The 26678-nt window shown below is 49.6% G+C and overlaps 1 protein-coding gene and 1 long non-coding RNA gene across 4 annotated transcripts in view; one reads left to right on the top strand and one right to left on the bottom strand.

Moving 5' to 3' along the window:
- Nucleotides 1–1548: 1548 nt before the first annotated feature.
- KLHL25 (kelch like family member 25) overlaps nucleotides 1549–26678 on the top strand; it is a 46456-nt gene continuing 21326 nt past the window's right edge. The window contains exon 1 of one of the 3 annotated variants that reach the window (XM_044230507.1): nucleotides 1549–1561. The gene's annotated coding sequence lies outside the window, so the exon portion shown is untranslated. Of the gene's footprint in view, nucleotides 1562–14102; nucleotides 14141–17355; nucleotides 17382–26678 lie in introns of those variants that run through there. The other 2 variants (XM_044230505.1, XM_044230506.1) reach the window with 2 other exon arrangements.
- LOC122893489 lies at nucleotides 8104–16435 on the bottom strand. The gene is made up of 3 exons (XR_006381638.1): nucleotides 16397–16435; nucleotides 15699–15794; nucleotides 8104–8404 (listed from the first exon to the last, which is right to left on the bottom strand). It is a non-coding gene; the product is annotated as an uncharacterized LOC122893489 (long non-coding RNA).

Here is a 26678-nt window from a genome sequence, read left to right as displayed (position 1 = left end):
TTTTTAAAATTGTGTTTGGAGATATAGTGGACATATGACATTATGTTAAATTTCAGGAGTTCACTGTGGTTTTAATTTACATTTCCCTGATGGCTAATAATGTTGAACATCTTTCCATATGTCTGTCTGTCATCTCCTACTCTTCCATTAAATCCAATATTCATGTCTTTTGCATGTTTTCTTTCTTTTTTTTTTAAGATTTTATTTATGTATTTGACAGAGAGAGAGAGAACACAAGTTAGCAGAGCAGCAGATAGTGGGAGAGAGAGAAGCAGGCTCTCTGCTGAGCAGGGAGCCCGATGCGGGGCTCAATCCCAGGACCCTGAGATCATAACCTGAGCCGAAGGCAGCGGCTTAACCCACTGAGCCACCAGGTGCCCCTTTTGCATGTTTTCTAATTGGATTATTTGCCATTGCTTTGACTGCTAAGTGTGGAGACGTGTTTATATATTCCAGAAACTAGTACTTTGTTGGATGTGGGTTTCCAAGTATGTGGTCCCCTGCGCAGAACTTGTCTTTTCATTCTGTTCATATGGACTTTCACAGAACCAAAGTTTTTCATTTTGATGAAACCCAATTTGTCACTTTTTCCTTTCATGGATCATGCTTGAAAGTGTCAAGGCTTAGAACACTTTGCATCACTCTAAATTTTGCAGATTTTTGCCTATTTTTTCAAAAAAGGTTACAGGTTTGGAGCCTTTGGTTGGTGCATGTGACTCTTGATCTCAGGATCGTGAGTTTGAGCCTCATGTTGGGTGTAGAGATGACTTAAAAAATAAAATCTTAAAAAATAAATTAAATAAATATGTAAAATCTTAAAAAATAAAACATTACAGGTTTATGCTTACATTTAAATCTATAATCCATTTTGAGTTAACATTCATAAAATGTGTGAGATGAAGATTGAGATTCTCTCTTTTTTTTTTTCTTTTGTGCCTATGGATGTTCATTTGCTTCAACACCATTTGTTAAAAAGCCTGTCTGTCCTCCCTTCATTGAATTGCTTTTACACCTCTGTCAAATAAACAGTTGAGGGGTGCCTGGGTGGCTCAGTGGTTTAAAGCTTCTGCCTTCGGCTCAGGTTATGATCCCACGGTCCTGGGATCAAGCCCTATATCGGGCTCTCTGCTCAGCGGGGAGCCTGCTTCCTCCTCTCTTTCTGCCTGCCTCTCTGCCTACTTGTGATCTCTGTCTGTCAAATAAATAAATAAAATCTTTAAAAAAAAAAAAAAACAGTTGAGCATACTTGGGTGGGTCTATATCTAAATTCCCTACGATCTGTATGTCTATCCCTGTGCCTTTTTTTAGTCTTTCCTTTTTTAAGATTTTATGTATTTATTTGAGAGAGGTGGAGATAGCGACAGAGATAGTGAAAGAGAGCACAAGCAGGGAGGAGAGGGAGGAGCAGTCTCCTCAGAGCCTGACGCGGGGCTCCATCCCAGGATCCTGGAATCAGGACCCGCGCCCAAGGCAGACACCTAACTGACTGAGCCACCCAGGAGCCTCAACACACAGTCTTGAGTACTGCAGCTACATAGGTTTTGAAAGGTACTCTACTCAGGTAGACTGAGTTTTTGTATCCTTCTCTTTCAAAATTGTCTTGGCCATCCACTTCCTTTGATTTTCCACATGAGTTTTAGTCTAAGCTTGTTAATGTCTTTAAAAACCTTGCTGGTGCGTTGATAAGAATAGTATTAAACCTATCCATCAATATGGAGAGAATTGACATCTTCACTACATTGAGTCTTACAATCTAAACACATAATATATCTCTCCATTTTCGTAGTTCTTCTTTGATATCTTTCATCAGCATTTTGCAGTTTTCAACATGCAGACCCAGTACCTGTTTTGTTACGTGTATAATGCAGCTAGTTCATCTTCACTAGAGGGACTAGTGAAGCACAAATGACATCGTGCTTCTATTTTCCTTTTTTGCATGTTCATTGTTATTGGATAGAAACACAATTGATTATTTTGTGTTGATCTTGTATCCTGTAACCTTGTAAAATATATTTATTTGTCTTGGAGGGTTTTTGTGTGGATTCTTTGGAATTTTCTATGTAAACAATCACGTCACCTATAGATAAAGCTAGTTTTATTTCTTAAAATAAATGCCTTTAATCCATATGCCTTTAATTTATTTTTTCTTACATGTGTGCAATGGCTAGACCTTCCAGTACTGTGCTGAGCAAAAGTGATGAGAACAGACATCTTTGCCTCTTTCCCAGCTTAAGAGGGAAAACAGTCTTTCACCATTAAGTTTAATGTGAAGTGTAGGATTTTTGTAGATGCTCTTTGTCAAGTTGTAGTGATTCTCCTTGATTCCAAATAGTTATGAATAGGGGTTTGATTTTGTCAAATACTTTTTATGTATCAATTGATATCATTATATGATTTTTGTTTTATTAGCTTGTTCATATGGTAAATTTCACTGTTTGATTTTTGAATGTCAAACAAGCATACCTGGAATAAATCCCACTTGGTCATGGTGTATAATTATTTTTTTGTATACATTGCTAAATACTAGTTGCTAATATTTTGTTGGAGAGGTTTTTTTTCTGAGTTCATGAGAGATATTGGTCTACAGTTTCCTTATATTTTTTTTTGTACTGTTTTTGGCATCAGGGTAATAATAACAACCCCATAAATTAAATTGGGAGGTGGTCCCCTGTCTTCTATTTTCTGAAGAAATTGTGTGGAATTGGCATTAATTCTTCTTTAAATGTTTGGTAGAATTCTCCAGTGAAACTATCTGAGCCTGGAGTTTTTTTCTGGGAGTTATAAAATAATTAATTCAGTTTCTCTCATGTTATAGGATGAGTCAGATTGTCTGTTTCATCTTCGTTGTGTTTGGTAGTCTGTGGTGTTTGAGGAAATGGTCCATTTTGTCTTAAGTTGTCAAATTTACCACTGCATAATTGCCCAGAGTATACCCTTATTATCTTTGTAGTGAAACATCTACAGTCCCCTTAATTTTAAGAAAGAGAAAGATTTTGTTACTCCATTGTATGTTACAAAAGAACCAGAGACTGGAATGCAGGGTTTTGTTTTGTGTTTTTTTTTAAGATTTTATTGACTTGTTAGAGAACGTGCATGCGTAAGCGGGGAGGCAGCAGAGGGAGAGAGAGAAGCAGACTCCCAGCTGAGCAGAAAGCCCAACAAGGGGCTCAGTCCAGACCCGGGATCATGACTGAGCCGAAGGCAGACGCCCAAATGACTGAGTCTCCCAGGTGCCCCATGGAATGCAGTTTGAATGCAGCCAACGAATGCCTTGTATTATACGGCACTGCCATATTCAAATTTTTTTTTATTTTGAAGATGTTTAATATTTTTTTTAATTTTTAAATTTTTTTATAAACATATAATGTATTTTTATCCCCAAGGGTACAGGTCTGTGAATTGCCAGGTTTTCACACTTCACAGCACTCACCATAGCACATACCCTCCCCAGTGTCCATAACCCCACCACCCTCTCCCGCCCTGAAGTTGTTTAATATTAAAGATTAGAACTTGTAGGGGCGCCTGGGTGGCTTGGTCAGTTAGGTGTCCACATCTTGATTTCAGCTCAGGTCCTAATCTCAGGGTCTTAGGATCAAGCCCTACATCAGGCTCCATGCTCAACTGGGAGTCTGTTTAAGATTCTCCCTCTCCCTCTCCCACTGCTCTCTCTCTGAAATAAATAAATAAAACCTTTCTTTTTTTTTTTTTTTTTCATTTAAAATCTGTAAGGGCACCTGGCTGGGTCATTCAGAGGTGCATGTGACTCTTGACCTCAGGGTACCGAGTTCAAGTCCCACATTAGGTGTAGAGATTACTCAAAAATAGTATCTTTTAAAAAATGTTTTTTAGGGGCACCTGGGTGGCTCAGTGGGTTAAAGCCTCTCCCTTCAGGCTCGGGTCATGATCCCAGGGTCCTGGGATCGAACCCCGCATCGGTCTCTCTGCTCAGCAGGGAGTCTGCTTCCCTCTCTCTCTCTCTGCCTGCCTCTCTGCCTACTTGTGATCTCTGTCTGTCAAATAAATAAATAAAGTCTTTAAAAAAATGTTTTTAAATTTGTGTTCACAGGACACTCCAGGTCTGTACCCTATAAGCATGGCATCTGTGATTTTTAAAAAAAATTATAATTCTGGAACCTCAAAAAAGCATTATAATTCTGTGATTATTATTTCCTTCCTTTAATTATTTCTGGAACATGCCACACTGATCTTTGTTATTTAAAAAAATGAGTTTTTCACTCTCTTATATCTTGAAGAGATCTTAAAGATCAATAGAATCTGTGGTGATGTACCCTGTTTCATTCTTGCTGTTAGTAGTTTCCATCTTCTCCCTTTTCATCAATCTTATGAGCGGCTTATCAATTTTTTTTTTCATTTTGTTTCAAGGACCAGATTTCTTTTTAAAGATTTTATTTATTTATTTGACAGAGAGAGCGTTTCCCTATTTTCCATTGTACTGGTTTCTTCTCTTGTCTGTATTCCTTCCCTCCTCCTCCTTACTGTGGATTTTTTCTCCTCTTCTTCTCTTGGTCTGTTCAGGGAAAAACTTGGGTTATTAACTTGAGACTCCTTCTCATGCCGAATGTCAGCAGATAGTGTGACGAGCCTCCCCCTCTCTCCTCCGCTCTCATGCTGGGATACGTTGTCCTTTTGTGGACATGCAGTTCTGTGTCTTTTTCAATAGCAGAAGTGTACATGATTCATTGCCCATGACCCACTCTCATCCAAGTGATGAACAGCTTCAGTGGCATATGGTTTTCAACCACGTCCTGTATCTAAAAAAGGAAAAAAGAAAACACAGGGAAATGCTTCCAAACTCAGGTGTACATCTGAGACATCGTGCTCAGACAGCCTGCCAACTGTGGAGGAAAGTCAGGAAGAAATTATGTTGGAAGAATGGGGTGTAGGGAACGTTGTTGGCCAGCTGTGTGTAAGTTTCCTGCTTTTCTTCTATAAGGGAGAACATTTTGGGTCACTTTCTCACTGGCGCAGCAGCAATCAGTCGTCCTCTTTTAAGTATGCCGGACAGCATCTTGCGAAGACCTTGGTTTCTCTGTTTACAACAGGTTTTACAGGGCATTGAACTTCTGTGGCTTTTAGTACTGTATCGGCTTGGCAGATGTCTTGTTGAGGTTGAGTGCGTTGTGTTGTGTTGTGTTGTTTTTATAAAATTTCTTCTGAGACTTCCCTCTCGACCCGTGGATTATTTAAAAGCGTGTTGTTTAATTCCTACATGTTTAGCGATTTTATTTGTCTTTCTGCTATTGATTTCTACTTTGCTTCCATTATGGTCAGAGAACACACTCTGTATGATTTCAGTGTCTCTTTTTAGTTGACGTTTCTTTCATGGTCCAAGATATTTTCCGTGCTAGTGAACGTCTCATGGGCGCCTGAAAGAGAATCTCTACTCTGTTGTCAGATGGAGTGTTTCATGAATGTGAAGGGGAGCCTGTTGGTGGATTGTGCAGTTCTGATCTTCTCCATCTTTGCCGACGTCGCGTTTGGTAGTTCTAGTAGGTTGCTCTATCGGAGAGGGGAGTGTTGAGGTCCCTAACCAAGACGTCGGGTTTCTCTGTTTCTCCTTTCAGAGCTCTTGGGTTTTCCATCATGTATTTTGAGTTCCTGGAGGATTGGCCCTTTTATCAATAAGTTGTAAAATCCCTTCTATTGTCCTTGAGCCCTCCCTGTTTTTCACATACCTTTGAGGTAGCTTCGACAACCTAAATCTTCCCAGAAAACCGTCCAGATCACTGAGGCTCCCCAAGTATTTTGTTACACTGCAGCATATCCTGTGTGTATGCATACATTGTGTTTTTACAGGCATACAACATAAACAACGATCTGCAAACAGCATGTGGTTCAGAGCATTGCTTTGTAAGATTTTATAATGCACATAAATGCAATGGGACTCTTTGTATCCATTTACAAGTTGGTTTTCTCACTCAACACCACTGTTTTCAAGATGTGTCCATGTTAACACATAAAGATACCTCATTGCTGTGCTGTAACCTTTTGTGTGGATAAATATTAACAGTTTCTCTGCTCAAGTGGTTCTTTACGTGATGGGAAGGCCTGTTATGGGATAGACCTGGGTAGAGTCTGTCGCAGGACAACAACCAGAAACCAGTCATTTCTTTTCCTTCTAGTCTTCTCAACTCTCCCAGCAACACCCACTCCCCAAGCCCCCAGATCCCCATGGTCCTCCTAGGGACTTCTTTTCTGGAAGCTATCCCTACAGTTTCCCCCCCATGCCAGTTCTTTGTTTTCACCTTGGAATGCTTTCTCTACCCCTGTTAAACTTGACTCACCCAGCAGGGCCCAGGGCAGATACCTCCAAAACTCATCTTTCCCTGCTCTGTCACCACATTATATCCGAATCTCTACAGCATTCTTCGTCTTCTTTTGCAGTTCGAGAATCTTCTGCCCCATTGGGCATGATTAGTTTCCTTTTAAAGGATAGGATGATAATTTATTCACCTCTGAGTGGATAAAGGATGATGGATGCCAGGGAGAAAACCTCCGGGCTGGAGGCCACCCCCACCCCCACCACCCACTGGATGGGACAGATTTTCAGGGGTGGCAAGTGAGAGGTACATGACTCCTGTGCCCCCCAACCCCAGCTGGAGAGTTATCAGAGCACACCTCCAAAGTTAGGATGATATTCCCAAATAATGACTATAATTAAATGAACACTTACGCTAAGTAATTCTTACTAAGTAACACTTAGACTAAAGGACATTTCCTGGCACTTTGCAGACACCTACTTGGTTTTGTTTGTTTGTTTGTTTGTTTTGTTTTCAAATATTTTATTTATGTATTTGAGAGAGAGAGAGAGAGAGTAAGAAGGGGGAAGGTCAGAGGGAGAAGCAGACTCCCTGCCTAGCAAGGAGCCCGACTCAGGACTTGATCCCTGGACTCCAGGATCATGACCTGAGCTGAAGGCAGTCGCTTAACCAACTGGTTCACCCAGGCGCCCCTGCAGACATCTAGTTGTAGCTGCTGCTGCTGCTGCTAATGTCTTTGGGGTTTATTTGGTCCAAGACTCTGGGACAAGTGCTCTATACAAATTATTTTTTCTTACTTTAACCTTGTCAAGAATCCTAGAAAGTAGAAACTATATATGACTTTTATTATCATTCCTATTTTACTGATGGAGAAACTGAGGCTCAGAGAGCGGAATAACCTGGTCATGGTCACACAAAAAGTGGCAGAGGCAGAAAGCAAACCCAGGTGGTCCTGGCTGGCTCCGAATGCCATTCTCACCTCCCTCCCCGACTCCTTTCCTTTATTAAAGGTTGCATGATTTTTAATTATACAGAGAAAACCTGATTATATTTTTTTAAACTCCAGGCCACATGGAGTACAAATTTTTTTTTTTTTAATTTATTTAACAGACAGAGATCACAAGTAGGTGGAGAGGCAGGCAGAGAGAGAGGGGGAAGCAGGCTCCCCGCTGAGCAGAGAGCCCGATGCGGGGCTTGATCCCAGGACTCCGGGACCATGACCTGAGCCGAAGGCAGAGGCCCAACCCACTGATCCACCCAGGCGCCCCTGGAGTACAAATCTCCTTTAACCTTCCCTTTTTCCCACCCTAATCTGCATAGAATTTCATTTTTTTAAACTTCTGACTTTGCTTTTAAATTCTTTTAGGTGAAGCAATAGATGCCACAGTTCAGAAATCAAACCGTCCCGGGGCACCTGGGTGGCTCAGTGGGTTAAGCATCTGCCTTTGGCTCAAGTCATGATCTCAGGGTCGTGGGATCGAGCCCTGGATCGGGCTCGCTGCTCAACAGGGAACCTGCTTCCCCCCTCTCTCTGCCTGCCTCTCTGCCTATTTGTGATCTCTCTCTGTCAAATAAATAAATAAAATCTTAAAAAAAAAAATCAAACCGTCCAACTATCCAGCGCCGTCTCCACCTCTGTCCCTCACGGGCCCCACCACCTGTCCTCTCCCCACCGCCGCCTGTGGGGGGACCACTGGGTCCCTTCTCTGAATGTCCTCACACAGTGTCTTCATCTACATGCATGCTTTTACAAGCGTACTTTCTGATTTTTTCCCACTTGGGGCTCCAAAGATAGCCCAAGATAGCCCACGATACCCACGGCTTTGCGTTTCAAGGGTTGTTTATTAACCATTGTTCCATACTGTGTTTTGCCTTCTGGTTTCTGGGAAGGAAGGGAGTGGGACAGGCCACAGCCCACATTTCTAAAAGGAGGCGTTTGTTCTGTGATGTTCTCTTATCTTCCTTCCTGCGGCTCACTCCCACCGCGCTGTCCCCTCCTCCGCTGCGGCTGCCATCACAAGCTGGGCCCTGGATCTCAGTCTCCTCGGTGGTGTGTCCGTGGGAGCCCCCGACCCACAGACAGCCACGGCCACCCCTTGGCCTTCCCATAGCGCCGGTATGCCCTGTAAGGCACAGAAGCAAAAGGATGCTTTTGATAGCAAGTAAGCGTCTAAATGTTGGACTTTCTGATTGAACAAGGAGAGCACATTTTGGGGCAGGGGCTTCATGGGGACCACTAAAGGGCGGCCACCACCAAGTGGCTCTGCCTTGGGCTAGAAGGAGCAGCCAGCTCAGAAGGACTTCTTCCTCATAGAGTTCCCCACCAGGTGAAGGCAGGACACCCTCCACCCTCTGCAGCCTCCGTCCTGGCCAGAACCAGCCCTGCCCTGCTCCCTTGTGCACCCAGAGCCGAAGCGGTGACTCATTGGTGACCTTGATCCCAGCTGCTCCCCGAGAAGGGCAATCACTGACACCCGGCCCCTCCCTTGGGAGCCACAGCTGACAAAGCCATCTCTTGCCACAGCCCTGCCCTGGGCAGCCCCTTCAGACCAGGAGTTCCGTCTTTACGGAGCTGGGCCCAAAATTGAAGATCTGGTTGAATGTATCCAACCCTGAGATCAGAAACCACCGGCTGAATGGTGACTGACACTGCACCCAAAGGTACTTGCAATTCACCCCAGATTTATGGAGTAATATTCGTTGTGAGCCTACCACATGCCAGACACCGTTCTAGGTCTCTAAATGGAATGGCTAGCCAGGGCCCCTGCCTGCCTGGAATTTCCATTCTGGGAGAGCAGACAGCCAATCGCCAGGCCAAATAAAATGTATGGGTGTGTGTATTTGTACCGTCAATGTGTGTGGGTTTGTATTGTCAACCGGGAACACCTGGAGACACCAAGCTGAGGTCATCATTTGTCATAAGGGCACAGACCACTCACCACGGTACAGGGGTGTTAGAAGAACCTCCATAGGATTTAGGCATTGGGCAGGTGGTTTGGGGAAGGGCCCAAGGAAGTAGGGTTTTGCTCTAGATTGGGTGCTGGAGAAAGCAGGGATGAGTATGTTATGATAGGATATCCCCATACATCATATCCAAAAAAAAGGAGACCAGATCAAGGGCAAAGCTGTAATTAATAAACAGCACTCATATTAACTAGGAGAAGTGTATGGTTGGTATTTTATGACTTGCAACATGCTTATTACTTGCTTTGTTGAGACATGATTATGGAGTGGTCTTGCTTTTGTCTTGACCCAAGAGTGGCCTTGTCTGATGCCAATGTTCTGTGAAATTCTTTGTGTTCAATGGGAGAACACCAAGGCCTAACTCTACCTGCAGAGTCAGCTTCTAGATGTTGGGGCTGTTTCCTGCTTTTCCCCTACCTTCCCCAATATATAAATATATAAATAAGATTTCCATTAGAAGTAATTCCTAGGGAGTAAGGCCAGGGATCCCCAGGGTGGGGAATATGGGGATGTTATAGAGAGGGTCAGGTAGGCCTGTGTGGTCAGGTGACTAATCTGAGCAGAAACTTAAAGAAGCAAGGGGATGAACTGTGTGACCTTCGGGTTGGAGAGAGCTTTCCGGGTGGAGCCAGCAAAGGCAGGGGCCCTGCAATGGGAATGGGTTTGGCTTGTCTGACTGAGGCCTGGCAATGAGGTCCGGGGTTCCAGAGCAGAGCGAGGGAGGACAGAGAGGTAGGAGATGATGTGGGAGAGGTGGTCCGGGCCAGATCAGGTGAGGACAACATAAGGAGTCCGGCCTTCACTCTGAGATCCGAGGACTACGAGGGGAGGACAGCCACAGCACATTCTGTCCTTAAGCTCCCTCTGGCTGCCGTGTTGAGAACGGACTCTGGGTGGCCAGAGGGGAAGGAGAGAGATGAGCCGGACAGAGGCTCTGATGACCCAGGGAAGAGACGACAGTAGTTCAGAGCAGCCTGGTGGCAGCCGTAAATGTGATGTGACTGGCTGGCTCAAACTGGTCAAGGACTGTAGGCAGGTAAGAGAGCGTCTTACCTAGACCTTTTATATGAGCAAAAGACTGAGTTGCTGTAGAGTCAGCCCTGACAGATTTTCTCTTTTTTTCTGCTTTGAAGGCGGGAGCATCCACTTCCTGGGTGGCTCAGTGGATTAAGCCGCTGCCTTCAGCTCAGGTCATGATCTCAGGGTCCTGGGATCAAGTCCCACATCCTGGGATCGAGTCCCGCATCGGGCTCTCTGCTCAGCAGGGAGCCTGCTTCCCTCTCTCTCTCTCTACCTGCCTCTCTGCCTACTTGTGATCTCTGTCAAATAAATAAATAAAATCTTAAAAAAAAAAAAAAAAAGATGGCTATCCAGAATAAATACACCGGCAGCCACGTCCCAGCTGGAGATACGAGCCAGGCCACCCACACCCCCAGTGCTGCCCCTCCCCACCTCCGCTGCCCCCCAACACTGAAGCGCCTTTGTTTTGGAGATCTTGTTTGGTTTCAGTAACTGACCATTCGGGCCACTTCTTTTTTCTCTTCCTGTTCTTTAAATTCCAGCTTTTATGTTTGGAACTTACCAATAAAGAGTGAGCCCATGAAACCCTAGGCTCCCCCATCCTGAATCCCAATAAACACAGAGCTGCAGGCATACGTTTGCTTGCACTCTTTCTCTCTACCTGGAAAATCGCTATGTGGCCCCAAAGGTGCTATGTAAGATCTATGTTCTGCAAGTAATACATTTACAAAGTTTCCTGGTGGTTGTGGCTGAAGGGTATCTTGCGATCGTAAGAGCCACAAGGGCCATTCCAGCCATAACACTGGAAATTGACAGGAGGAGCAGGGTATGTTTTGCAGGGTAGTGTAGTAGGAGCTCAGTGCGGGCATGTTAGGGTGAGGTGCTCCTAGACATCCAAGCTGAGACATGAAATAAGCAGTTGTACCTGTGGGTCAGGAGTTATAGAGAAGTTGGGGTGGGAGCACGGATTTGGAATTTGCCAGAAACATAAGGCAGGGTCCTATATGAAATCGCCTGGAGTGTGAATGCATGTAGAGAAGAGGTCTTAACTTCTGGAGGTGACTCCAATACGTGGTCATTTGGGAAGTGAGGGGGAGTTCAGCAGAGGAAACTGAAAAAGGAACATCCCAAGGGCAGAAGAACCAAGAGTTCAATCATCTATTAACAAGTTTGCATTTCATTCTGTGTTGCATCTCGGTATTTCTAAGACTTTAGATTCTGAGCCACCAGAAGACTGGACAGATGACAGCAACAGGAGCAAAAGAAAAAGGCGTCAGCTGAACTGTCCATTGACAATGAAGAACCTATTCCCTCGTTTCTTTCTTGGTAAAAGAGCCCCGACTCTGTTTAGAGAGGCAGTACACCCTGCTTAAATGGAGCTAACATGGTTAGGAGGCACACATCTGCTCTTCTGCTCTATCCCTTCCTGCCTCTGAAATGTGGATGTTATGGCTGGGGTTCCAGCAGCCACCTTGGACCATGAGGCAACTGGAAAATGAAGCATTAAGTTTGGGGTGTTTCTACTGTTTGATAACTGTGGAGTCGCCAGCCGTGTTCTGGATGACTTAACTTCAGATTTATTTTGCATGAGCAAGAAACAAACTTCTGTCTTTTAAAAATTCATAGTTATTTTAGGTTTTCTGTCACATGTAGCAAAAGCTAATTCTAACTGATAGGAGATTTGTTCATAGGATTTCAAAACTGTGTAGACAACTTGTGAGAGGAAGCAAGGATTCAGTATGTCATAATCCCTGCTCTCCCAGAGCTTCCTGTGCAGTGGGGTGGACTAACAGGTCATAAGCGGGTCATTACAACACGGAGGTAGGGGCTGTGATGGTGGTTATGCTCCTGGGTCTAGAGTGAAGACTGAGACAGATGGCAAAGCAAGCTTCATCTCCTCTTTTCCTCACAAATCATATCTAAATTCAATAACTCAACACGTGTTCTTGGTCTGAATTTGTTCCACTGCCGGCATTTGATTTTAATATATTCCAGTACCTAATTTAAGCCGTGGAGTTGAGGAGGGGGGAAATGATAATGCAGACTCGATTTTAGATGCTTGGCACTTATAATATCTCAGAGAACCTGAATGGAATAATAAACAATGCTTATGAGCTTGCTAGGAATCCATTTTGTATGCGGAGTTTCATCCAACCAACAATTATATAAATACTCTAGCTCTAGAAAATTGGTGGGATGCTAAACTACAAATGTGATCTGTGTCATTTCCCTAATGGGCCAATTATTTTGATGCCTCCTTTTCCCCTTGGAGGCATCTTAACAGCACACTTGGCCAACTTCTTACTTCTGGCCAACACTGCTCTTAAATACCAGAACCCTCCTGTCTTAACTCTCTCCAGATTTCCAGAGACATAAACCTATATTGAGCACTTCCTAGGTGCCAGGCCCATATGCTCTCTTATTTAATATGCTCTCTTATTTAATCATACGCTCTCTTATTTAATCTTTACAGTAACTCTGCCATAAGTTCTAGAAACCTCCTTTCACCAGGAAGAATCTGACACGCAGCCTGAGCAATCTGCCTCCAGCCCTCTCCAGCTCCTGAGGGTAGAGGCAGGATTCAAATCCAGATCAGGTTTCCTCTGCTGTCCTCTCTCTCTGCACCATACAGTTTCCCCCAGATGTCTTCCCTGCTGTCACCTCGCACCCTGAAGTCTCTTTTGTCCAGACAGGTCTTTAGGCAGGGGGTTCTCCTTCCCAGCTCAGCTCCCACCAGAGAAAATCCCACCCCCTCTTCCAAACCTTCTGGGTGCTCCCCTCCCCCTCCATAAACCTCAGATCTCCTAACAGTGTGACCTCTGCTTCCTGGGAATTCTCCCCGCCCCATAGCACTTGGGACTTTCTATATTTTACCGGGACTTTTCGTATCCTTAAGTAACCTATCTTATTTTCGATTTTCAGTCAAAGAGAAAAAAGACATTGATTGCACACTTAACCTTGTTGTAGGAGTTCTTGTCCTCTAAGCCCGAAAATAGGACTTTTTACCCGCTGTGTTACCGATGAAGAAGTCGGACACACAGTAATCTGAGGTCCTGGAATGAAATGCAAAACTAAAAGACAAGAAGTAGAAAATTAATGGCCATAGCTCCCGTTGGGAAATTAGCATATGGCACAGGCGTCAATCAAACGTTTGTGGAGTGAATTAGCGAATGGACGAATGAATGAACGAACGAATGAATATTTGAAGACTGGCTTACATAAAGAACTTAGTGAGAAATCTATGGATGGGAGAGCTGATGAACCCTGAAAAATACATATTCCAAGTACTTAATCGGGTTTTGTGGCTGCAGAAAACCCCAAACATTGAAACAAACCCAGAATAAAACAAAAGGGCTTCCCTAACACTTGCCCAAGTAGAAGCGTGGTTCCGCACACCCGGTACAGAAGAGGCATTTGCAATCTACACAGTTCTCTCCTTCGGAAAGCTCTAGAACACCGGCGGGTTTTTGTTCCTAAACTTCGGCCGCGGGGGCGGGCGGACGCCTGTCCCTTTAAGAATCTGGTCAAAGTCTTTTTCCTCTCCCCGCCCCGCCCCCTCGCGGTGCCGGCGCGGCCCGGGCGCCCACCCCCTTCCCCCACTGCGGGCTGAACTACGGGTTCGGCCGACCATCCGTCACAGAGGCGCCGCTTCTGATTGGCTTCGCGCCGGGAAGGCGGGGCGGGAAGGCCTGAGAAACTAGTTTGTTGGCGGCGCCCGGGCTGTACCGCGGCGGCGGCGCGCTCCGGCTGTGGCGAGCCGGGGGAGGGGAGCGGCGGCGGCGGCGGCGGCCCGGGCTGTGGAGCCTCGCGCGGGGCCTCTGAGCGCGGCGGCGGACCCGGGGTGACGAGCGCGGCGGGCGGCGGCGCCCCGAGCGGTGAGTGGCGGGGCCGGGCCGGGCCGGGCTGGGAGGGGGACGCCGGCCTCGGGCGGTTCTAGCCGCGCGCCCCAGTCTCCGGGCTGGCACTTGTCACCGTCACCCCCTCCCCCGGGTGGGGGCCGGGGGTGCAGGGCCCTGCGCGCCCCGCCGTGGGAACCCCCGGCTGAGGGAGCCCCCCGGGGTGGGGGCCTCGTGCGCCGGCAGCCGCGGCGCCGTCCTCGGGGCCCCGGACCGCCCCGACCGCCGCGGGTTCTCGGGGGCTGGGGTCGGGGACAATGGTGGGGTGGGAGGGGGCTGGCGTCGGCCACCTCTGCTCGGGTCCCCGCGCCTGCTCCCGCCCCGCGCGCGCCTGCGGATCGGGCGAGGGTCTTCGCAGAGTTCCCGGCGAGGGAATGAATTGTTTTGCAAATGGATGTTGCGCGCGGGAGCTACAACTCTTTCCCTCGGGAGCGGTTGATTCATTGAGTCCGCAGACTCTCTTTTTAAAAAAATTACTATCGATCCTGGAAAGAGGAGGCTGCTTGTGTGTGAGGATGTGAGTGGCTGGGCTCCGCGCCCGGGCTGGGCGAAGTCCCCGCGCCCTGGACGCCGAGGGCCAGATGGCCGCCTGCCTCGTGCGGGGCGAGGGCCGGCTGGGGGCGTTAACCGGGGCAGCGTCCCCCGTCCCCGTGTCCCCGGCCGCCCACGCCCTGCCTGACGGGACCCCTCGCCTCCGCGTGGAGAGCTGGAGCAGCGGAGCAGTGGTCACACGCTGCGAAGTCCCCCCCACCTGCCCACCGAGGTGGCACCCCGCGGCAGGTGGGCAGGTCCGGAGCGAGCCTCCTCCAGCCTGGCAGTCCTCTTCCCCACATCCTGCCCCGGCTCCTGGACCGCCTTTGGGCACGCCCCCCGGTTCTTTCTTTTCCTCCTCTAGTTGCTTGAGAAGCTTCTCCTTTCATAGACTGTACCCCTAGGGGCACCGTCCGTATTTTTTGTGCCGCCGCTTCGAAGTCCCCAACGTGCGTTTTTACTTTCTTTGTACAAAGAAAAGTCTTTATAAAACCCGATCAAAGGGATTGGGGTGGAGGGCGACCCAGGCCCCTGCAGTGTTAAGCTGGGCACTCTTGGGTCCTTCTGACTTGCTTTGAGCAAGAGAAAGGCTCCCAGAGCTTTGGCCGTCCCTGGTGAGCTGCGAGGGAGAACGTCAGGTGTCTGGGCCTTCTGGTTTCCACTCTGGCCATGTGAAGAGTGAAGTTGCCGTGCCACGGGGTGTGGGGGGAGTAGGGGGGAGGCAGGAACCAGCCAATGCCCTCACCCCCGTTCTTATCATACAGCAGACTACGGGGACAGTGATGTGGCATCAGGCCCTTTGGGACCCTTGACTTCTGTCTCCCCCTTCAGAGGTGGGACTGATGCTCCTTGGGCCCGGGTGTGCTGTTAGGATTCCGAGGGACTGTTGTTAAAGACTCGCATTTGGGGGCTGGGGGCAAGTGCGGAGTAGGACACAAGGTCCATCCCACCCCGGACAGACTTGGTATCCTTCTGAGACCAGGGGTCCTGGGGTCCCCAAGCTTACCTGAGGAGGGTGATGGAGTCAGTCAGTCTTCTGGGCCTGGCAGCCCTCTTGGTCTTGAGTCATTCCGTTTGCCAGGAAGTGACTCCAGGGAGGTTGCTAGAAGGAGGTAGAGAGAAATGGTAGAAACCTTCATCCTGGGGCTGGGGCTGCAGCTGGATTTATGTTTGTGGTGCAGAGAGAGGGGCTGCGGGGGAGCTGCACACTCAGCGTCTGAGGCAGCCTCTGCAGCCCCTTCCTCCCTAAAAGCCTCTCAAACCTCTGGGCATCCAGTATGGGCAGAGGAGAGCAGGAGGCTGGGGAAGATGACCCAGGCCTGGGACTTGGAGGTCTGCAGCAAAAGTGGGCTGGCTTCTTCCCTTCTACCAAGCTGATGCTCCAGGGGGCTGGGCAGGGAGTAGTATTCAGTGAGCAGTTTGTTTATTCATTTGTTGATTGACTAATTGAGTCTACCAGGGGAGGGCCTTGATCAGGGCCCTGTACTCTGGGAGCTCCTAGACAAGGGTGTGCTGGCCCGCAGAGTGGGGCCTTGGCACATGGGCACACAGCTGTGTGCACCGTACCCGCCCCGTGATAGAGGCAGCAAGGGGAGCTGAGGGGAACGAGTGGCAAAGGCTTTTTGAAGCGGTGATGCCTTGGCAAAGTAAAGATGAGAAGGGCATGGCAGAGCCCTGAGGCGGCGGCCTTCTCCCACCACCCACCTGCACTTCTCCCAGAAGCCAGTGCCTTGCAAGTTGAAGGCAGGTGCAGGTCCGGGAGAATGCAAATGGGAGGTGAGAGACTGTGGAGTCAGCAGCCCCAGGAGTCTCCAGGATGATGGATGCCTTCTCCAGCCTGGCTCAGCCTCTCTGCTCAGGGGTTCCTGGGAAAAGCCACCCCACCAGCCCCAAAGACCAGCCCGTCGTCTGAGCCTGCGTCCATCCGGACCAGCCTGCAGTGTGAATGTGGCCTGGCCAGGGAGGGGTGGACAGAGCCTGCAGGAGGAAACAGAGTGGCCAGACGCAAATGAATTGGCTGGTTGAGATGCTGGTTTTCATCTAATGTGGTAAATTTCATAATTGAATTGCCTCCGGCAGCCAGAGCTATTGAAGCATTTTCCCAGCCAGAAAACACTTAGTTGGGACAGCTTGGGGGCAGGGGGTGGGGGCAGTATGTGTGCATCCACAGCTTTTACTCACCTCATCCCAGCGGGGCCTTCCCCTCCGTAATCTGGGTCTGCCTGCCCCTTCCCCCCTCCTGCACCCCCCCACCCCACCCCACCCCCACCCCCGCACCACACTGCACTGCAGCCTTCACAGCAGGTCCCAGCCTTGTTCCCGGACCACCTGGCTTCTGAGCACCAATGCCCCTGTCCCAGTCAAAAGGTCGGGAAAGCTGGTACCTGTCGCCTGCAGGCAAGGCTGACTCCAGGTGCCCGGGCTGTGGGGCTGGGGATGGTGGGAGCAGAGAGATAGCTCAGAGATGGGCGGGCGTCCTGTTCAGTCTCTTCTGCGCAAGGCTGGGGAAAACAGCTTGGGCTCAAGAACCAGACTTGGATTCAGATGCTGCTTGTGTATCTGTGATCTCTTGGGCCCCAGCCACCTCCACCCACCCTTTCCCCCTCCCTCTGGTGCCAGGAGACTCTGTTCTTTCTCACAGCTGAGCCTTTCCTTCTGAGCCCCGGCCATGCCTTTTGGAGGAACAAAGGTAGGCATATGTGGCTCATTGACCTGTTCTTCAAAACACTGGGTCAGTAGTGAGAAACCCAGTTTCATTGGGAAATCTCACCCTATTTCCTCACAGTGGTCTCTGGCACCCCTGGGGTGTATACAAGGCTGGACCAGGCTGTCCGGCCACGCTGTTGTAATGGGACTGAGGTTCAAGACCAACTCCACCTCTTCCCCATCCTACGACAGTTGGAACTCCTGGAGCCTGTTGGCAGAACGAATGCTTCAGTAGGGATCTGAGAGTCCTCCTGTGCCTCCGTGTGTGTGATTTCATGTAGGTCCCCTGACCTCTGTGGGCCTCAGCTTGTCTTCTCAAACATGTGTGGATGCTCTTCGGTGCCATGCTTCTGTTAGGTGTTTTGCTGTAAAATCCCAGAAGTTCTTACAGCCTCTGATGTCATGTAATTTTATAGGCTTGAGTTACTTGCCTAGCGTCTGGGCCAGGAAGAGATAGAGAGCAGCCAGTGGAGTGTGGCGGGGCAGATTAGAAATCAGGAGTCTAGACTTCCTGCTCTGCCTCTGATGTGTGCTGTGGGGCTCTGGGCAGGTTGCTTTCCCTCTCTGGGCCCCAATTTTTCCTCCTGGAGAACTAGAAGGGTATATAGTAGGCAAGCTCCCAATTTTCTTTTCCTTTCTTGGTGAGTGGAAACTGAGTCAGACTTTCCCAGTTTCCCAGGCCTCCCTTGGCTCCCTGCCTCTGTCCGCTGCCTTGGAGTCCAGGGCCTAGGTGTAAAGGTACTGATGCCCGTGGATGAGGGGCTAGTGACGCCAGAGGACTGGGTCAAAGAAGAAAAAATCTGGGCTCAATGGAAGGTGGCAGATGCATGGCTTACTTCCCAAGGTTGTTCTGGCTGGTCCCAGGCAGGGACCTGGGCAACAGGTGTGGGAGCACTTAGGCTGACACCTCTGTCCCAATCCCAAAATGGATGGGTTGGGATCTAGGCCACAGGTGTCCCTGGGGCCACTTCCAGGAAGAGAGATGGGCACAGATATCCCAAGATTGGTAGGGATCGTGAGTGAGCCTAGGGGGACAGGAGGAGGACGCAAGGCTCCTACACATCAGACTTTGCCAAGGAGGTGCCTGCAAGACCAGTTGGATTGCTCTTCCCGCAAGAAGGCGGGGGCTGAGCTGGGCCGTGGGAGAACCGCATCTCTGTTGCCGGAGGGAGGACCACGTTCGCCTTGGGTGTCATTTCCCACCCACTTCTGCCTGCCAAGAAGACACCTTCTGCCGTCAGCCGATCCATCGGAGTAGGATGCAGGGATAGGATGGAAACAAAAAGCCTTGTTTATTTTCTACCTGTTCTTGTTGGGCCCCTAAGGAGAGGCTGACCACAGATCAATCTAGGCTGAATGGAATTAATTTCCTAATTACGCTAAGAGGAGCCTTGCTCACCCAATTCTAGAATGAGCTGCCTGCCAGGTTTACAGGTGGCCAGGCCAGATTTGTCTGGGCAGGAGCGAGGGCTAAGAGACACAGGAGCTCTTTTTCTAGAAAGCCATTACATCCAGTATCCAGAGTTCGAGTTCTGCTGTGTGCTACCAGGTTTGTGCCACCCTGGGCAGCAAGTCCCTTAACCTGTGCAGCCTCTGTTGTTCACAGCTTTGAAAGGGGGGGGCGGGAACCATACAGTTCCATTCATGCAGCAAGCCTTCATTTGGCACCTTCTGAATGGCTCATCCTGGACTAGAAACTAGGAAAAAGAAGTCAGGTTCAAAGAGAGTCATTTCTTGGAAGTTCAGTGTCTGATATGTGAGGCAGACAGGTAGTTGTTGTGGCATACTGCTGAAGAGTGAGTGGCATGGCAAGAGTCTGCCTCAGTCTCCCCATGGAGAGGTGAAGAAGTAGACTGTCCCTAGCATCTCCATTTCAGATGGGTCCAATGAATATTTTTTGCCATCTGTTCTCTACCAGGCTCTGGGATGCAGCAGAAGAAAGGCAAGGTCCCCACCGTCCTGGAGCCCCTATTCAACTGGGGCCGGATAGACAAAATAAATAGAGCTGCCATTAGGGCTGCTGGACGTGGATGAGGGGGAAAAGGTCAAGGTGGGTGACCGAGGCCCACGAGGGGGCCTAAAGAAGGCTTCTCTGGGCCGGTGACCTTTGAGCGGAGACCTGTAAGACTGGACAGAGGCACCCCTGGGAAGATCTGAGGCAGGGCATTCGGGGCAGGGAACAAGCAAGTGTACAGACTGGGAACAGCGTGGGCCGAGGCGGGGACCTGGCTAGAGATAGCGGCAGCCAGCACCCGCTGTAATCTTCTGATTCCTAGGGAGGCCAAGGAAAACGCGTCCCTTTAAGCTGATTAATTGTTTCCTTTAACTTGGGTAACACTTCAGTAGATTCCCTTTATAAACGCACAACGAGAGAGAAAATGCAGCATGGCCTGGAAAGTCCCCTGTGTCCTTGGTATCTGTCAGCGGCTTGGCGCACCTCCTTCCGGCCACCCTTCTGTGTTTCTGTCCACAGCTTCTGGGGCCCCGTGTGTGGTGACACTCCTGTCCATCCTACAGCTGCACGACACTCCGCGTGGGCCAGTCACTGGCTTCCATCTCAGCCTCTCCGAACATTAGGTCCTGTCTGACACCTCCCCCCGCCCCTTCGTACAGTCCATAAAGTCCTGTGTGTCCTGGATTGTGCATCTTTCTGATTTTTAAATGTTTATTGTCAAAGCCAAATGCCTTTCCCAAGACTCAGGCAGGCCACTCAGCCACCAGTGGTGTCTGGGGGCCCATTTGCCCACATCCTCACCCATACTCGAAAATTCTTGATATTATCCACGTTTTCACTTTTAGCTCCTGTGATGTGGGGTGCAGGTAGGTAAAGATCTCATCATCCCTTTAAAACAAGCAAACAAACAAACAAACAAATTCCAGTTCGTACAGGCTTCCTCTTTGTTTTCATCCATCTTTGTTTTTTCCAGAATGTCGAGGTTTAGCAGTTGCTGGCTCTGCCTCTGACTGGTCTCCTGACCTCCAGCGCAGCTTCATCTGTGAAATGAGGCCCTTTCAGTCCCTGCCCTGCCCCCTGTCAGGCTACTGTGCGTTGCTTGTGGCGCATGGGAAACATTCCTGAAAGTTCATTTTATGCTGAAAAGTTCTGCAGACATCATGGGTTTTACTAGCGAGAGCCAGATATTTGAAGCCCAGAACATGTGAGTGAACCCGAGTGTTTCTGAACAGCCGGTGTGTCTAGGGGAGGGACTGGGTGGCTTTAGGTGGGACATCTGCCTGGCATCCCTCACGTGTCCTGAGAGAGATGTCAGAGGGCTAGCCGAGTGGTAGGCTTCTCCCTGTCTGACCTGCAGGAATGAAGGAAGGAGCCAGAAGGGTTGAGAAAGATCTCTAGCCCTCCCATAAAAAGGCTCTGAAAGGGGCACTGGTCCTCACAGGCTGATCCCCCTTTTTCGCTGCTGGCCAGGGCTCCTAGAACTTTACAGATTCCCATATTCATTACTTTGGGGGCCCTTGTCTTTTTTCCTGTAAGAGGAGGCTTTATAACAAGCAAAAGATCGACAAAAGGGCCCATGTATTTGATTTGGAGACAGAAGGATAGCAAAGGTTTAGAGATTGGTAGAGAAGGAAAGGAGGAGTCTGGGGCCTCAGAAAACCACTCCCATGTGATTCCTGGGTGGCATCAGGCCCTATGATGGGGGACCCAGGGGGCTGGCAGCTCTGTGTCCTGGGCCGCTGGAGGAATTCACAACTACCAGGATTCTGGTGCCTGGGGATAGTTTAGCCTGACTCTCCTTCATTCCCCAGGTGGACTCTTAACAGCTCACCGCCTCTACTCCAGGGGTAGTGTCTAGCTGGCCTGAGCCCTGCCACCCCGGTGATGACTCAGACCTAAGCCCTACTGGAGACTTCTATCATCCCCCCAGCCCAGCCTGGTGAGGTCAGATGCTGGGGACAGAAGGCTACAGAGAGGGAGGTAGACAGACACGGGAGAGGATAACAAGGGGGCCATAGGACCCCCAAAGGGACTTGATAGGGGGCCTCTCCTCTCTGTAGTTCTGCAGTTAATGAGCAGGAGGAGAGGGGGGTGGGGGCAGGTTTGTGCATTTCTCAGACATCCCCTGATGCTGAAGGTTGGGATTTTCAGGAAAGTTGTGAGGGGAGCATCTTGGGAGCTGATTTGAGGATGGTTCACCGGGAACAGAGGCACAAGGGGGCTACCCTCTCTGGGTGCCACCTGCTGCCAGCCTGAGCCCAGCCCGCAGGCGTTTCCCGGAGCTAAGAGTGTGAGACCAGATCGCCAGGTTTCCTTTCAGGCCCTGACACGGGCTGGTGTAGTTGTGCTGCGGGAAGTCACAGCTGCTATTTTTACCGCTCCAAGTAGGACTTTTTACGGGAAGGTACAATTACAAGCAAAATGTCAGGGTTTAGTTGGCCAGCCAAGCCCTGGGAGGCTGCCGCAGGCTGAGGCGGGGGCCACAGCGTGGTCGGGTGGTGTGTAAAAAGCAAGACACTTTGCACGTGGACACGTACCTCCCCTGGTCGCCGAGTTGACTTCTTCCGACCGCTGGCAGTTTCTGGAGTTCTCCTCTAGGCCAAAAAGAGCCCCATGCCGGGTTTTGCCCAGATAATTGCACCTGAACCCCTTCTAACCGGCTGTCATGGGACTGAAGCCAACCAGCTAAGCCATCCCGTTCCCGAGCGCCCTGGAAGTTGACACTATGTTCAGTGAAATTATCGAGAGCCTTCTGTATGATGCCTGCACTGCTAAGTGGTAGAGTAGACGGGAGTCAGACAGTCCCGGCTCTCAAACAGCACCTGTGAAGTGAGTAAAGATACAGAAGGTGTGAATGTTCCCCAGACCCTTTGAACAGGCACTTGGTATGCTTTTCCCTATACACATGGTGGTTTGCGACCAAGCGGGGCTTCTGTTAGATTCTGTTGCTGTGTAACAAATCACCACCAAAGTAGTGGGTTCAGCTGTATGTGTTTATTAGCTCATAGTGCTGGAGGGCAGAAGGCTGAGCTGGCTGCGCTGGGTTCTCTGCTTAGGGTCTTGGACCAGAAGTCCAAGGTCAAGGTATTAACTGAGCTCTTACCCTGAGGCCCTGGGGGAGAGTCTGTTTCCTGGCCATTCAGGTTGTTGGTGCAGTTGAGTTCCTGGTGGTTGCAGAACTCAGGTCCCCCATCCACTCTGGCGGTCATCTGGATGCTGATCTCGGCTCCTCAAAGCTGCCACATTTGGTGCCACATGGCCCGCTCCATCTCTAGACCCAAAGCCAGGATATCAAATCCTCTCCTGCTGCAAATCTGTGGCATCCACTTCTGTGACCCTCCTGTAAAGGGCTCCTGTGATTAGGCCAGGCCCACCCAGGTAACCTCTTTGTTTCTAGGTCACCTGATCAGTTAGCACCATCATTAATTATATCTGCAGATTCCTTTGCGGCGTGGGTGACGTGGCAAGCCTGCCGTGTAGGTCACAGGAATAAGGCCAGGCTGGAGGAAGGGGGACCGGCCGTCTTTGCATGTTCCCACCATGGGGCTTATGCCACCAGGGGCTGTGACAACAGTATGAGGAACAGCAGCTTTCATGAATGGAGTGACTTGTGTGCTGCATTGTACCAAGCTCTTCCCCTGGATTCTCACCTTTAATTCCCACAACAGTACTTTGACATAGGGACTGTTATTTTTGCCCCCATTTTCCAGAAGAGAAGACTGAGGCTCAGGGAGTGTACGTATCTGGGGGAGTCATACAGGTACAAACAGCAGAACTGGGATTTGGAGCTTAGAGCCTGCTGCCTTGTCGGCCTCTCCTGTGTGATTCCTGTAATTTCTGGAACACCATCCAGGAGGGTTGAGGGTTTCTCTTTCCCGTCTAGCACTTAAAATATTCAAATATGAAACCTGTCAGTCATGTTGTAGATAATACAGCAGATGCCAGGAACCCCTTCTGTGGGTCTAACAGATGTCTGGATCTTTCTGATTCTTAGTCCAATGGATGTTGTGGTTAATCCACTTCCCCTTCAGCCATTGACTAGCTTTGCATATACTCTAGGCAGCAAAAATGACACCGAATCCTGTCCTCTAGGAGTTGGAAATTAAAATAAGGGCACAGTGTACGATGACCTGAAGGAATAAAGCGTGCCAGTCAAGAAACACCACAGTGCCGCAGCAAAGCCAACGGGTATGAGAACGCTAACTGCAGGGAACAAGACAAAAGTGTGTATTTACTCACCGCCGTGTCCCCAGTACATATCACGGAGCCCTGCACATAGTAGGTGCTCAGATTCCTTATCGGGGTAATTTTTTGAGCATCTCGTGTGTGCAGGGCCGTCTGCACGCCAGCTGCCAAGTCCAGAGGGGCTGTGATGGTGAGTGAGGTCTCGGGGAGGAGTTGAGGCTTGAGGGCAGAAAGGTCCGGGGGGAGAGCTGGAAAGGCCAGCCTGTGCCTGAGTGTTTGGTGGCAGGGAGACGGGCCGTGGGGGGTGATGAAGCTGGAGTGGGTGACAGATGGAACAAGGCTTGATGGCCAAGCCTCACTGAAGGCTTTTGGGCAGGAGAGACTGGTGGTCAGGAGCAAAGCATTTGGCCTCAGATTGCTGGGGGGAAAGGGGGACACGTTGGGGACAGAGGCCCCTCACAGCCAAGTGTGCAGTGGGGAAGGCCTCACCTTGTCTCCAGCATAGGACTGGTGACACAAGGAACCCAGGAAGGAAGATTTAATGGAACTTGGTGACCAAGCAATGTGCTAAAAGTGTATATATGAATGAGTTGCAATTTCTGGGCAACCGTGTATTTGGCTATAAATATACACACATCTGTAATTTCAAGCGACCAAGAATTATCAGCTGCAAAGCCCAAAGGCAGCAGCCCATGCGTGGCCCCTGTAGTTTGCTGTCTGAGGTCCTGCCCAGTACAAAGTACCCAGATCTGTTATTTTGGGGAAGAATGAGGGGGTCCTGTGGTAAGAAAGTGGCTGGTAATGAGAGGAGGATCAGGGCAGGCCGGGGGAAGGGAGGTCCCAGGGCATGAGGGGAGGCCAGCCAGCCACAGGGTAGAAAGTGCTGGCCCTTGTGACCGCCCCCCCCCATGCAAGCTGGGGAGGGGGCCGAGACCCACGGGGCAGGTCTTCTCGCGGTCACCCACTCCATGCTTCCATAGTTTTCCTCTGAGTTCTTAAAAAGAACATGGCTGATGTGGAGGGTCAGGGAGTTCTGCTAACCTGGTGTTGTCAGAGTGTGGTTAGGAGGATCCCAGAGTTTCTTCTAGGGGTCCCCAAAGTCAAAACTGTTTTCATGGCAACGCCAAGGTATTATTTGCCTTTTTCACTAATCTCTCCAAGCGCATGGCTTAGTGAGCTGATGTGTTCTGAGTGACCATTGCACGGTGTTACCAAAGCATGCATGGGTGAAAAATCCATTCAGAGTGCAAGATAGACCAGGAGACCGGAATGTCACAGAGTACAAAAGTTCACGGATTCAGGCTCAGGTTCTACATTGACTAATCTGCAGGAGGCTACTGCTGTGCAGGCCTTGGTGAGGTATCAGAGAAGAATATCCTTATAGTATAGGCTCTTATAGTTTCCTTCCTTTTCCGACAGCCCATTCCTATAAGGCTAGATTTCTTCGTATTCTTCAATGAAAACATTTTACCACAAACATTTTGAGTGCACGGTGCTGCCCAGAGCACCTGGGAGCTGGGTGCCAGGCCCTGAGCCCAGCTCTCTGCCTTAATTTCCCCTCAGTCTGCTGCGGTGGGTGTGGTGATGTTCACACCCATTTGACAAATGTGGAAACAAGGGCACTGACTGCGCATCTGAATTAGGTCCCACATCACGGCCCAGGCAGTAGCAGCAAGAGGGGAGGCCCAGACTGATGGTGGCTGTTCTCCAGGCGGGGGCAGGCGGGGGACGTAGGTGCCTGACGGAAAGCCCGTGTCTGTCTCCAGGTCATCCGCTGTCCTCGGCAGCGGGCACCCTTCCGGCAGTACTAAGCCTGTCAGGGAGACACCCCTGCACATGCTTCTTTCTTTCCTGAAGCCCAGGAGGGAAGATGCAGGTTTGCTCCATGGGACCGGGGTGCTCGAGGAATCAAGGGTTTTCATTTAAAGGACTATCTCCTGTTCAGCTGGACACAGCATTTGTGGCATTTGTGGCCGGGAGGGTTCTTTGTCTTCATAAATAGACCTCATTGTGCTCTTTGAGCAGGGACTTGGGAGCAGAATAGCTTTGAACACTGAAGATGTGTGCACAGTTTTTTAATCTTCTCTGGGCCTCAGTTGGCCCGTCTGTATGGCTGGGACCTTGAAGAAGTGGCTTAAGGATTGAGCGAGAGAATGCATTTAAAAGCAGCTGCCACAAAGTTTCATGCAGGGTTTTGAAAAAGTGATACTGTACCTGGCACAGAATTCAGTGCAGAGGGCTGGGCGTCTCCCCCGTTCCCACCAGCGACACTACCGTCCACTGGTTTCTTACACAGCCTCCCAGAGGTAGTCTCTGCATACGCCCACGGCTATGTGTCGTGTCTGCGTGTGTACAGAGGTCGTCTGGTTTCTAGAAGACGTAAAAGCCTCCCATCTGCAGTGCTTTTCATGGTAGCTTGGAAAGCCACCTGCTTTATATATATATATATATATATGGCTGCGTAGTGTTACACTATATGAATGAACCAAGGTTTATTTGACTAGGACTCTCAGTTATGAATATTGCGGTTATTTTCCAGCTTTTTGCTTGCGGCCAAAATTTCATGTGCAAATGGGACTGAGGGCAAGGTTCCCAGGCGTGGAAATGCTGGGACAGAGGGCACCTGCGTTTGTCATTTTGAAAGATACTCAGTTGCTCTCCAGCTACACTCCCCTGCTCCTGGCCCTCAGTGGGAAGAGAAAAGATAGAGCTTATATATTGGGCATTAGGAATTGAGGAGCATTCTGATACCTTTTTGGCACTCACGCTGACAGCCTGGAGAGGAATGAACCAGGAGAAAGACCCACCATGAGCAAATAGCCAGTGCTTTACTCCTGGTGCTTTTGTTGATTTTTTCCCCTAGTTCTAGTCTGCATATTCATTTCCCTCCAAAACTGTTGCTCCAGGTGGCTCATTGAAAATGATATCTAGGCCAGAGTGCTTTTAATGGCTCCATCTGTGGGGCTCTGAGAATCTTTTAAGGGACCAGACAGGAGAAGAGACCATCTCCCTCCGGGTTCCCACCCCCACCCCCTCATTTGCCAAGGGCTGGGCCAGTCCTTCTGAGGAGGGAAGAACCCAAGACCATGGTGCAGTGCTCGCTTTGGAGCGGGCTGTTCTCTCTATCCTTCTTTGTTTCTC

Source organism: Neovison vison, chromosome 13, assembly GCF_020171115.1.
Source record: "Neovison vison isolate M4711 chromosome 13, ASM_NN_V1, whole genome shotgun sequence".
Taxonomy (NCBI): Eukaryota; Metazoa; Chordata; class Mammalia; order Carnivora; family Mustelidae; genus Neogale; species Neogale vison.
The sequence above is the reverse complement of the archived record's forward strand: the minus strand, read 5'-3'. Positions and strand labels throughout refer to the sequence as shown.